Genomic DNA, 12951 nt, shown 5'->3' on the forward strand with positions numbered 1-12951 from the left:
AAATCTTAATTTACGAATTGGCTATTTTGAATTTTTCAAAAAAATTATTTAATTATATCAGATTAAACTGTTTATTTACAGTATTAAATTATTTATATCATGTAGCCCAAGAGTCAATAAATTTAAAAAAAAAATTTAAAAATATTCATTAGAACAAAAGTTATTTCATTTGTCAGATTTTTCCTGTATACCTACGACTAGCTGGTCACATTGTACACTCGATGGTCCATGTAATTATAGATACCTACTAAATAGTCTATAAATAACTATAATGCTATCTATATTAGTAATTTTAATTTTAAATACTACGCATTGTTCACCACTTAAAATATATATAGAGTTTCATGATATTTGGAAATAAACTGACTTTAAGGTGGATGTAGTTTTATTTAAAGAGCGCCCGTGTCATAAAAAAAATGCAATTTATTATTATCGGTATACCCCTATTGACTATTATACAGTGTTATACGTATAGCACCAGAGATGTAGATGATATTCAAAATTTTCACGGCCTGGTGGCTGATGATATAGTTTTTTTTGTCACCACGATCCCCATCCTTATATATCAATGTCAATATTTGACACTAACAATTAATTTTAAACACATTGTAATACTGAATAAAAATAAAAATTCGATAAAAAAAAAAAAACATGACCACAGTTGTTATATGACAATGTTTTTTAGTTCGTTGTTTTACATTATGGTAAATTCGACGATGCATAATAATGAGATTAAAAAAAAATAAGTTTTCCAATAAAATTACAATAGTTGTTACAAAAAATTATAAACACAAATACGATCATAATACAAAAAGTGCAACTCAGCGCGATCGGCCTCTACTACGACCCCCTATAAGTGCGTTTCCGATGTTTAATACGTACAAAAGTTAATTTTTCAAGCACGCTCAGGCTGAGCCCATTATTCTTATGCTTTATTCTTATATGCGTCCATTAAAATTGTGATTTTTGGAAGGACTGTGCTACTTTTTTCATTTAGAAAATTAGTATTCATTGATTTTGGTTAGAAAGAAAAACCCAAGCAGTGTATACAAATTGTTTGAAATATATGAGTAATGCACGAGGCGCAGTGACGTCATACCAGTATTTTGCTAGGATCTGTAAAAAACTTTTAAGCTTTCGATGAATCTCATATATTTTATTTTTCTGACGTCATTTTCGCTATACGTATATGCAATGATAAATATCGTAGTATCTACCTAAACTCCATTCGCGTTAAGAAGGAACCTCGGCGGCCGAATTGTTGAACACATAGATGGTTGACTCTCTGTGGGATGACGAGAGGGTGTTGGCTGACCCGCACTCGATGAAAACTGGTCGCCGCCGAGGTCTCTTCTTAACTTGAATGGTGTATAATAGGTGGGATCGTTGTTCAACCACCGAATTCATTGATACATAAAGTATATTCTAGGGATTTATACGCAATAAAAAATGGTAAAATAAGCATTTTATTTACCGAAATAAATATGCAAAAACAATTATTTTTAATTTGTACAAAAAATGGATTTATATTGACTACAATATTTATCGTACCCACTAATGGAAAACAAAAATAATGTAGATAAAGGTATGTCTGACCAAGATAAGATTAGACAGTAAATTGACGAAAATTTGACAAATAACTCAATAATTATTATACGTTCATTAAAAAATACCGTTTAAAATTCGTGAGATTTTCATAAATCAAATTAAGCAATTATATGCATTATGTTAAAAATATGCAAAAATACTTTAAAATAGGGGAAAAAAGTTGTCCTATTCAGCCGAGAGTACCTAATCCAAATCGTGGACTTATCTGATAACCAATCAATTTTTGACTCGAGAAAAAATCATGAAAATGCATAGAAATCATAGCCTCAATATATTAGTATACCATTTATATCAAATATGGTAGGTATTATATTTGAGACCTCATAATTTGTGGTCCGACAAAACGGAGGTCTCAAGGATTACGATTTACGATCTGAGGACGCGCCGTCAAGGTAAGACGCAAATATTGTATAATGTACAGTACACTCATCTTTAGTGCCCTTTTCCACGAGCGTTTTTAAACGCGCGAACGCTTGTGAGTTCAGACGCACGTTCATGAAATGCATTGTATGAAATACAAGCGTGCCGTCTAAACGCTCGTGAGTTTAGACGCTCGTTTATGAAATGCGTTGGAAGTAATACAAGCGTGTCTTCCATTTAAACTCGCGTCTTGCCTCTACGCGCGTTCTTCTTAAAACTCCCGTTCGATAGCGATCAAATTGCAGATAGTTAAGACGTTTTCACTGGAAGACGGGCGTCTCGCGCGTTTACCAACTATCATATTATAATTTATGCGAAAAACGTTTAATATCAATCAGTTGGTATAATTGACAAAATATCGAGAAAATCATGACTGTCGAATTTCGACGAATGCTAATTTGTTTTATTACGAAAATACAAATATAGAAAACCGTTTTTTTCTTTTTTTAATTTCTTTACCGACAATGGACTTGAGAAACGAATGTAATGACACCGAATTATTTATAAGTGCTGTTGAAAATGAGAATGCAATTTGGAACACTCAAACTGCTGAATATTGCCAGAGAAATGACAAGTCAAAGGCCTGGGAAAATGTAAGTAAAATATTTTATGAAAATAACGATAAGCCAATAGCAGATACAAATAACATTGATAAGTACCTACACATAAACTATACTTATTAGTTATACACTTAAAAATATAATTAATAGTAGCGGTACTTAATATTAATTTCAATGTAATTATTTTTTTAAATTTCTAATAATACAATTTACATGTAGTGGTTAGTTGTATAATAATATATGAATAATATTAATATTCGTTATTACTTTATCAACAATCTATTCATGGTTTATGGTTAGGTACTGTCTACCAGAAAAAATAATTTTAATATATTAATATTTATTTAATGTCTTATATTTTGTCAATTGTCATAACATCCAATATGATTTAAGAGTAAAAAAGTAAATAAATGCAAATTGAAACAATTTTTTACCTATAGCTACTTATATTTTACGGGTGAATATTATTTTCAAGTAAACAGAAATATATTTTTAACGGACACCTCCCAATAGCAGACGTTTTCTTGGGAACCAACTAAAAACTTTCCATAATCTTAATCCCCTGAATAGCGGACACCTCCGAATAGCAGATAACGTTTCAGCGACCGGTATAGTGTCCGGTACTTAGAGGTTTCGCCGTATTGTTACATTTCAACAGGGTCATTGTAAGTTGTAAGCGAGGTTGTAAGTTGTTTGGATAGACACTAGGCAGTTATATGCCTACGCGTCTACGACCGATACATAGCCACATAGGTGCACCATAGGTGTTATTTAAAACAAAATCGTATTTATCGATTCTGCATACTAGTTGCCTCCAAAAATATACAAATTGCCTCCAATCCGTATGGTTAATAAAATGGCCAATATACACTATACCTAGTTGCCTCCGATGATCAGGTAATTCATAATTATATGTACGAGTTGCCTCCCAAGAATTTTCACACTAGTTGCCTCCCTTTAGAACTAATTTGTGGTTCATATACTTCACTATAATACACCATGTAAGTACGCACATGTGTTATATTTATAATGCGTATGATAAATAACTAGATAGATACACTTGTAAAATCACAGTTAAACCTTAGTGAAATATTTTTAAAAAAATGCTTCGCATCACCTGAAAATTTGTATATCCTCATCACATTTACATTAGTGTTTATTAACACAATTTATATTCAAAAAAATTAGACATCACAGTCTAAGAGGGTACCGCTCTGCTGTACAGTAGAACGCGTCGAGTCACTGCAGTAATGGGTGCTGTTAAATTTTAACTAAATAATATAAAATCATTGTATACAAAAACGATTCTGATCAAAGACGGTACTATCATTGGTAATAGTAGGTATAATATTTTATGATATTATTTCAGCTAGGTACCTATTAAACTAATAATTATTTTACTAGGTATAGTAGTGATGCAGTGGGTTAAATTATTTTTTTCCGAAAACATTACATTTGAAAATGTCATTGTTTGTATCGATAATATAACAATATACAGATATTTACTATAAAGCTTAAAAGTAAATCAAGTACCCACGAATAATATTTTTAAATTGCAACAAAACAGTGACGTACTAACGGGGGTGGTTCGGCGGGATAACACCCACCAACGTTTTTCAGGAAGAATTAATTTCTTCTGAGATGTATTTTTATGGTGGATAATGACGGAAAACTATTATATATTAAACCCTCCCTCAAATATTTAGGTCTATGTACGCAACTGCAACTAAAATAACTAAAATTGTTATCGCATACATTTTTTACGAACATTTGGCTATTTATTTTTGAACGAACAAAATTGATTTAGCCGAAAATTGGTTTAGTGGAAAAATTACTTACCATTTTTTTCTCAATTTCTTTTGTTTTGTTTTAAAAACTTTTGTGAATTTTTGATTTTGACTACGCAAAAGCACCAGTTAGATCCAATTTTCTACGAGAAACCAACCCCAAAGTTGAAAATCAAACCATTTTTTCGACAACTTTTCGTATATTCTATATATACAGACACAAAATAAATTTAAAAAAAACCGACAGGTACATTCACCTCTCCGCTCAGAATCTAAAATATAACGTAATAACATAATTTTGTGTCACAATTTTTGAATAACACAAGTGAGGAAAGGAAAAATCATTAGGAAACAATATAACATTATTATAATAATATATAGTATGAAAAAAATAAAAATCATAATTTGTGTAACGATAACCGTCACATCAAATAACAATATAACGTAATATACAATAGGTAGGTATCCGAAATTAAAAATTGATTTTATTTTTAATTTAATTTTAATTCAAAATTATTGTTAAAAATATAAAATTACTTTGAATTTAATATTATTAAATAATAAAAATAATAACTGTCGATTTTTTAAATGACTGTGATGGAGGGGTTCACAAGCATATTTTGTAGTTCTATTTTGATTTGCACTTTGATCAGCCCACAAATGTGGGGAGAAAGCTGCGTCATTGCTATTTGCTAATATAATTTTCAACAAGGTAATCGGAAAACTTAATTATAGTATGGTCGGATGGCATGATTGCTTCTAAAGTAAATACAAATACATCGGAAACTTTTTCGGGAGGTAAATACAATATTCCGAAACATAGACGAAGCCACTTACTTATTTCCGATTCACTTTTATATTCAATACTCAGCCCAAAGTGTTGAATTGCTCTCTATGCCATGATTGATTGAGATAAAATCGACATCAAATTAAACCAATATTGGACCATATTTATTTGCATGTATTACTATAATACCTATGAATTGTTATTATCATGTAGTCAACAACTATTTTCGTCGGACTAAAAACTACGTCTAGCATTAAATATTTTCCATAATTCGATTAAAAACAACTAATTAAATAAAAATTAAAAATATATTGTACATTTATTTATTTTATTAAAACAATTTTTTTAACATATTGCGGCCCATGTGTCATTTTTAATTTATTAAAATTAACTCCGTATTTTACCCGGTTTATCGTGTTTTATCGGTTCATCGCTTTTCTTTAAACAAAACTACTTAATTTCTTGTCTTTCTAGTATTCGGTATGAAATTAGAAGGCCTGAAGTAATGTGAGTATTACTTCACGAATTTGTTCCTTCGTTTCTTAACAGTTTTAATAAATGCATCGCAATTTTCGTTATTGAATCTCCATTAATTTGTCCCACTAGACAATAGAGTACGACCAGACGCGTATTTTATGTTTTTGATGTAGGTACTCACCTATATAATTGTTAAATAAAACTAATAAATTGCCTCTTTGGCCAGTAATTAGTTTTGTTTCGGACATAAAATTTTGTTAATTCAGCACGAGTATAGACGAGCAAATAAATGACTACCTATGACTAATGAACAGTAAACACTATTATATGTCTAGGTTCGGATTTAAATGCGCTAAAAATTAAAAAAAATCTTTTAAAAAAATGCTTTTATGACCTAAAAACTCAAGAAAATGTCTTAAAAATATAGGTACACTGTATCTACTATACTGTACTATACACTGTATTAGGTACTCCAATAAAAGTTTTGTGCTGCAATTAAATCGCAATTAAATCGGCTAGTTGGTGTGACATAAAGATAAATTCAACCTTATTGTTTAATTTAAAACCAGATTACCTGATGTTATATAGTTCAAAATTAAAATGGTTTATATTAAGTAGTACTATGTTTATATATTTACCATTAATTCAATTTTTTTAGTCATAAATCATAATACGAGAAATAAATCAAAAATGTGTCAACAAATTTAAAAATCCATTAAAAAAGTAAAAAGTGCCAAAAAAATGTTGCGGTTACATCACGGAGTATTTACAACATATTTGTATCATGGAAAGCATCGACTAAGACATAAAAAAAAAGATACAATTGCATTAAAATTTGAGCCCTACACTTATAAAAAACTAAGGGAGATTATGTTCGTTAAAGTATAGGTAGATACCTACTGATGATATCATCATCATCATTAGTAACACTGTGGTATTTTTAAAATATATTACGACGGTCAAATTATTTTTAAAAATTAATAAATGAATCTATTCGACACATTTGATTAATAGAAATTGTGACGATCTCGACATACGTCATCGCAACGGATGTCAACATATTATATTATAATGTGAACCTAAATAAAAAAAAACCACTTATTGCCCATTACCACTGGTGGAGTTTCTGTATATTATGTAAAGGATAGAATCAATTATTTTTGACGGGGTTGATCTCCGACACTACTCATTCGATTTATATGAGGTTTTTCGTACATTGTAAATCATTTCTCGAGTCATTTCTTATTGTAGGTTGTAGGTAGCATATCGAACCACTACCAAATATTATTTAGTAGGTTGTTTTTTGAGCATTATAATGTACCTATTATGAATTAAATACTTACTAAATATCATAAATGTATAATACTATTACGGTTAAGCTTCTTTCATATAACAATAGTAAATATTAGTAATTATAGTAAAGACTATGATGAGTGTTATTATTTCAATAGTCCATTTCAAAAAGTGCCACCTATCACCACTCTAGCTATACCTAAATAGGAATCTGTAAACGATTAGATAGGTATTAGCATTGATTATAAATGTCTCTTTATAATCAACGGTATTAGCTAAATAATATTATACAGGCCGCACAAAAATGTTTCTGCATTAATCTAAAATAAGCTCCTCGTGGTTTTTATTTTTAATTACAGTTTTTAACTGACTATAAATTTCCTATTATTTTTTGATAACAATATAAAACGCATTTATAATATTCATGTACAGGACGGGCCATCGCATTTTGCCATTTATCCGTAAAGGTATTAAGTTAAAATACAGAAATAACTGTTACACTCAACGTCGTGTCGATATGAAAAAGTAATCTTTAATCCTAATAATTAAAATAATTTCACTTTGGATGCATTTAGAAATACCTTTTATACTTAAAAAGCGTTGAAGTATTTGTCAAAACGAGAGGGACAAAAGGTTCTGTTAAAAATCCAAACATGCCATTTCGATACTTAATTTTTTCTCGAGAAGGTTTTATCAATACAAATGTTTTACAAAGAGCCATATTTTTAAAATTTTTTTTTAAAATTTATGGTAGTTATAGTACTATCTACTATACCTACCGTACCGCAATACCTGTAATATTTATAACCGAGTGATTACTATTTTGCATAATAATACATATTATTAAAGTTAAAATTTTGCACAGTTCATATTATTGTGCTCAACCGTATAACGAACCTTGTATGCACTTTCGATATTTATCGAGTAAGAATCAGGGCCTGATTTACAGATTTCGGGGCCGGGAACCAAACCTGGATTAAAATAATTTTGGACCCGGGGGACAAATAGTAATATATCCACTATCCATATAATATTATAGGAAACGTACTACCCGCCAGACCCCCCACTATATTGTTCGATATCCGTTGTGGGCCCGGGGTCATGCCCCCCTGCCTTAATCCGGGGCTTGCCGGGGACTTTGATTTTCTAGAGGCCACCATCCCCGTGGGTCATAATATAACAGTAAAATCAAAATAATACAAACTATATGATTGACGGTTATACCACTAATACTAATACCAAAAATTGATCACTTTTAGGTTTGTTTTTGTATTATTATTGACGCAAAAATATTGTACATCGGTCTATAAAATATATGAGTCAAAATAAATGAATCGTAAATAGAGGCCAGGTGACTGTAGTCACCAAGGTACTTCGTCTAAATCAGGGCCTGGTAGAAAAGTATGGTAGGTATAAAAATGTATGAATTAAACAAATGTACCTATGAATGGTATTATTACATGTCATTTATATATACAATAGGGTTGATTATATAAAGCTGGCAATTAATATAGCTTAAATAATAATAAATTGAATTTTCATCTCGACAATTATTGTTATGGTATTGAAGTATCGCGAACGTTTTAGATTAGAAAATATTTTAAAAGTTCTCAGGTAGGTATATCTAAGTATACATGTCGTGATGCCGTTGAATATTTTATTGGAACTACTTATAAAACTAAGTGTGAATAATATTTGACATAAATAATCTAATACTGTATTGAAATGTATTTTTTCTTTACACAATATATTAAATTGTCCAAAACTCTTTACATGTCATCCATGACAGGTTAAGTTAGGTAACTAGTTAGGTTCCATGTTCTACTACATCTAAATACGAAAAATAATTTCTTTTCAAAGTCTCATATTTCACACTTACACACACACACACTTTTGTGTATGTTATATTATGACCGTGATGCGAGTATCGTACGATATTTATATTTTAACTGTTACAGTGTTTCATATGGTATTATATTCAAGGAGGTACTTATCAAAGTTTTCGTAGAAATAATTTCTCCAGTCTGTAATTAGGTTTAGAGATCTTTAATAATATATAATATATTGGGGCTTGGTGTGGCTCAGTGGTTTTGAGGTCAAGCATCGCGGCCGACGTCGCTAGTTCCCGGATGGGTGATCACCACCCGGGTTTATAGTGACGAATCCTCGCCCCACGTACACGTGTTCCTCAACCAACCGTAAACCGTAACCCCCCCTACAAAGTAATGCTAATGACCACAGTCACCAATGCTTAAGATCAATAAAAAATATATATATACAGAGTGTAATAGATAGAACTGACTTTCGGAATAACTTTTGTTCTAATCAAATTTGAAATTTTTTTTATTCATAATTTATAGCCTCTTGTGCTATACGTGTAATAAAAAATATATATTTTTATTTTTCAATACTGAAAATAAAAAATAAAAAATTTGATTTAAATTGTTTTGAAGAAATTCAAAATAGCCAATTTGTGAATCTGGTTATAAGGTACGCAATATCTTTTTTAAAAATATTATTTTTGGAAATTCGCTAACATGTGTATACTTCTTAAACTATTTACTAATCGTATAATTTTAACAATTTTTGTCATATCCTTAAGTAGCATCAATTTTTTTTTTCGTTAGTTCTTTCTGTTACACCCTGTATATTTATAATATAGATATCAGTACCCAGATAAAACATTACGAGTATAAAATATATAAAACTGCAGGTTACAATAATATATGTAAATTGTATATATGTATAAGGGATTTAAAATTATCTAAGTAGTTATCGATTACATGTTTTATAAAACTAATATTTCATCATCTATTTACGTTAAAAGATAATTCATCCGATTTTAACTGCCTACGAATAATATGATATTATGTAAATACTATATTATATCGTATCGATCTTGAATATCTAATGAATATTATTTTTATTTTTAATAACCATTAAAAATTATTATTAAATAGATACCGAACGAACATAATAAACGTATACGTACCTACAGTTTTAGTAGGTTTTAATTACCTATGTAATTACACATTGCATAATAATATTTAATAAAATAGTGTAAATATTATAAATATGTTTCGGTAGATACCAACACATAAAAAGCAAATTTGTCAAAATTATAATTATAATTCAATTTCATGTTGTATGCATGTATAATAATATACTTAATACTTAACTCTAGGTAGTTAAAGTGTTAAAAATATACAAAGAAAAAAACAATTACTTTCTTAAAAAAAAAAATTGAATTGTACAGCTTAATATAATGTATAATATCTAATGTAAATAATATCACTCCATATATCTAAATAATCTAAGTTTACTTATAACTAATAACTGTTTAATAATTGTAAGCTAATAACCTATTGTAATTGATGCTCAAACAAACAAAAAAAAACATAGATTCTACTAGGTATAAAACTTCAATTTATTTTTAATTTTAAATTCATAATATTATAGACTTCTATACTACCTCCCTATATTTTATATTTTAATGTTAAAATCAGAGTTAAAATTAAAGAATATTAATGTTTTGAGTTCAACAAGAATATTTTTTTCTCACCACAGGGTGCGTTAATATTTTAACCGAAAAATAAATTATCATTGCACACGAAAAACAATTAGGTGCATGTTTTGTAATTTATTATATTATTTCATCCTCATAATGCATGTTTTTATAAGTACAAAGCTATTCGCAAATGGCTTTAGAAATTTCATTCTAACCTCATACTATTTCAGTATTTCTTATTAACTGCGGTACTATTATAGAAGTAGTTTAAACTACTACACACAGTACGTACACTCAACGTTGTTATGTGTACAATTATTTAGTTATTTCCTGAATCATATTTTTAGTTTTATCTTTTCTTTGACAACCTAGGTTTAGCACTTATTGCTTAAAGACTATTCTTTGTTGAGAAAAATATTAAGAAAGTCAACTTGGAGTACGGGCAGATTATCTTCAATATAGTTTATAATATTTCCTTTGTAAATGAATTTTGTTCAACAATGGGAGGATTTTTGAAATTAATTTCCCTAATAGGATTAGGTTAATAGGCAATTCCTGTATTAACCTAAAATTAATACATTATAATATTATATGGGGTTACAAATTACAGTTATAAATTATAGTGCCTATATGTCAAGCGACTACTGTTATAGTTAAGAAACATTGATAATACAACACGACCAAAATGCGTCCACATTACACACAATGCGCTTTACACATTTCATCGCTAATAAGGAATAACCTATATGTACGAATTATTGTTAATAATTGACATTTTACAGGATTATTATTTATAGGCGCCTAAAGTATTAACTCCGTATATTTTTTAGTGTCATTGTGTTAAGTAGACAGGTGTACATGTGCAATCAATATATTATTGATAAATATAACCTACCCAATGAATAAAATATGTATTGCATTTCAATTATAATTTTGATATCAATTTATGACTGCGGAACTATCACTTATTTGCCATAATAAGCACATATTATCATTGAAGAAAACTCAGTGACCTGCAGGTATACGCGTATCACATAATATTTAAATTGGTACAGTTTAAAAGATACTTCATATTATAATATATGTTGAAATAAAAATAAGGGTTAGTACCGATATTTAGGCTATAATAAATAATTATACAATATTTTGTTCGACTAAAATCGTATTCGCATAATTAAAATATGGATACAATATGGTGGCTTACGCACTCTATACGGATTGTCGATTATTTACGTATCGACATGTCACTACTATAATTTATGTTTATGTAGCTCAATACTTTTATATAGTGTGAAATTTTGTAACCAATATATTTGCAGTATAAAGCATAAAAAAATTAGATAGGTAGATGTAGTTAACTATATATGGCTGGTAACGTATTGTGTAAACCAATAATTTATGAATAAAAAAATGTATAGATAAAAGTTAATGTTTCAAATAGAAAAAAAGACAGTTAAAATTGTACTGCAATTTATTCATTTATAGTAAATAATAATATTATGTATATTGAGTTCGCATTTGTGTGCATTGTAATAATTATAATAATTATCTTATCGTAAGCCATTCGTAAAATATATATTACCAATTAAACAGTATTGTAAAACAATTGGGTACCTAAAGGTTATACTGTGTTATGTTTCAGACTATTGATTAATTGAAAATTCCCTCCGAGCATAACAGAATTATGTTAGGTAAAATTAAATAGTAAATATTTACTTTGCTGAGGGGTAAATAATATTAGTTTATTATGGTTAATATTTACAGGAGATTAAATTAGGTGTTATGTATTCAGTGTTCATAAATAAGGCTATAAATATGGCTAATTTAGTAAAATATTTAAATATTTTTGTATTGATGTCTCTGTGACTTTGTATGACTATATAAATCTTCCGAAATCGTGCAAACGTGATCATTTTTAAAAACTAATTTAATATTTAATGTAATTAAAAAACTTCTAGGATATTTTATTTTTTATATATATTTTTTAATATTATGGTTAATAGTCATCTCGATGCAGCTCATAAATCATTCTGCGGACCTCAATTAATAAAAATTATAATATTACGGTACACAAATTTAGACCGTTGTAATTAGTAGTTAAAATTCTTCGTGACAACAAAATAATATCGATTAGAAAACAGATATACTTCACGAAGAGTAAACTATTAAAACATAATATACGATTTTCGTTAAAAATAAATTTTTTTCCAATTTGCCATTTTCCTTTTTAGTCGGATGACAAAATAATAATATGTAAAATAAATAACTTTATATTTTAGTGAGCTTCTTAATGGGTCTGCGTATTGTTTTGTTTGGTGTGTATTAAAAAAATAAAAATAAAATAAAAACAACAATATCGTCACGTAACATAATAATATAATATGTTTCATCGGACCGGAACAATAATTATCGAATACCTATAGTCATAATTATTATTATTATTTATAATCCACAGTCACCCTCGTCAAACAAACGACGGTGAATCGTAAACGATTTTATCGAATAGACATA

This window comes from Acyrthosiphon pisum, chromosome A2 (genome assembly GCF_005508785.2).
Source record: "Acyrthosiphon pisum isolate AL4f chromosome A2, pea_aphid_22Mar2018_4r6ur, whole genome shotgun sequence".
NCBI classification, from domain to species: Eukaryota; Metazoa; Arthropoda; class Insecta; order Hemiptera; family Aphididae; genus Acyrthosiphon; species Acyrthosiphon pisum.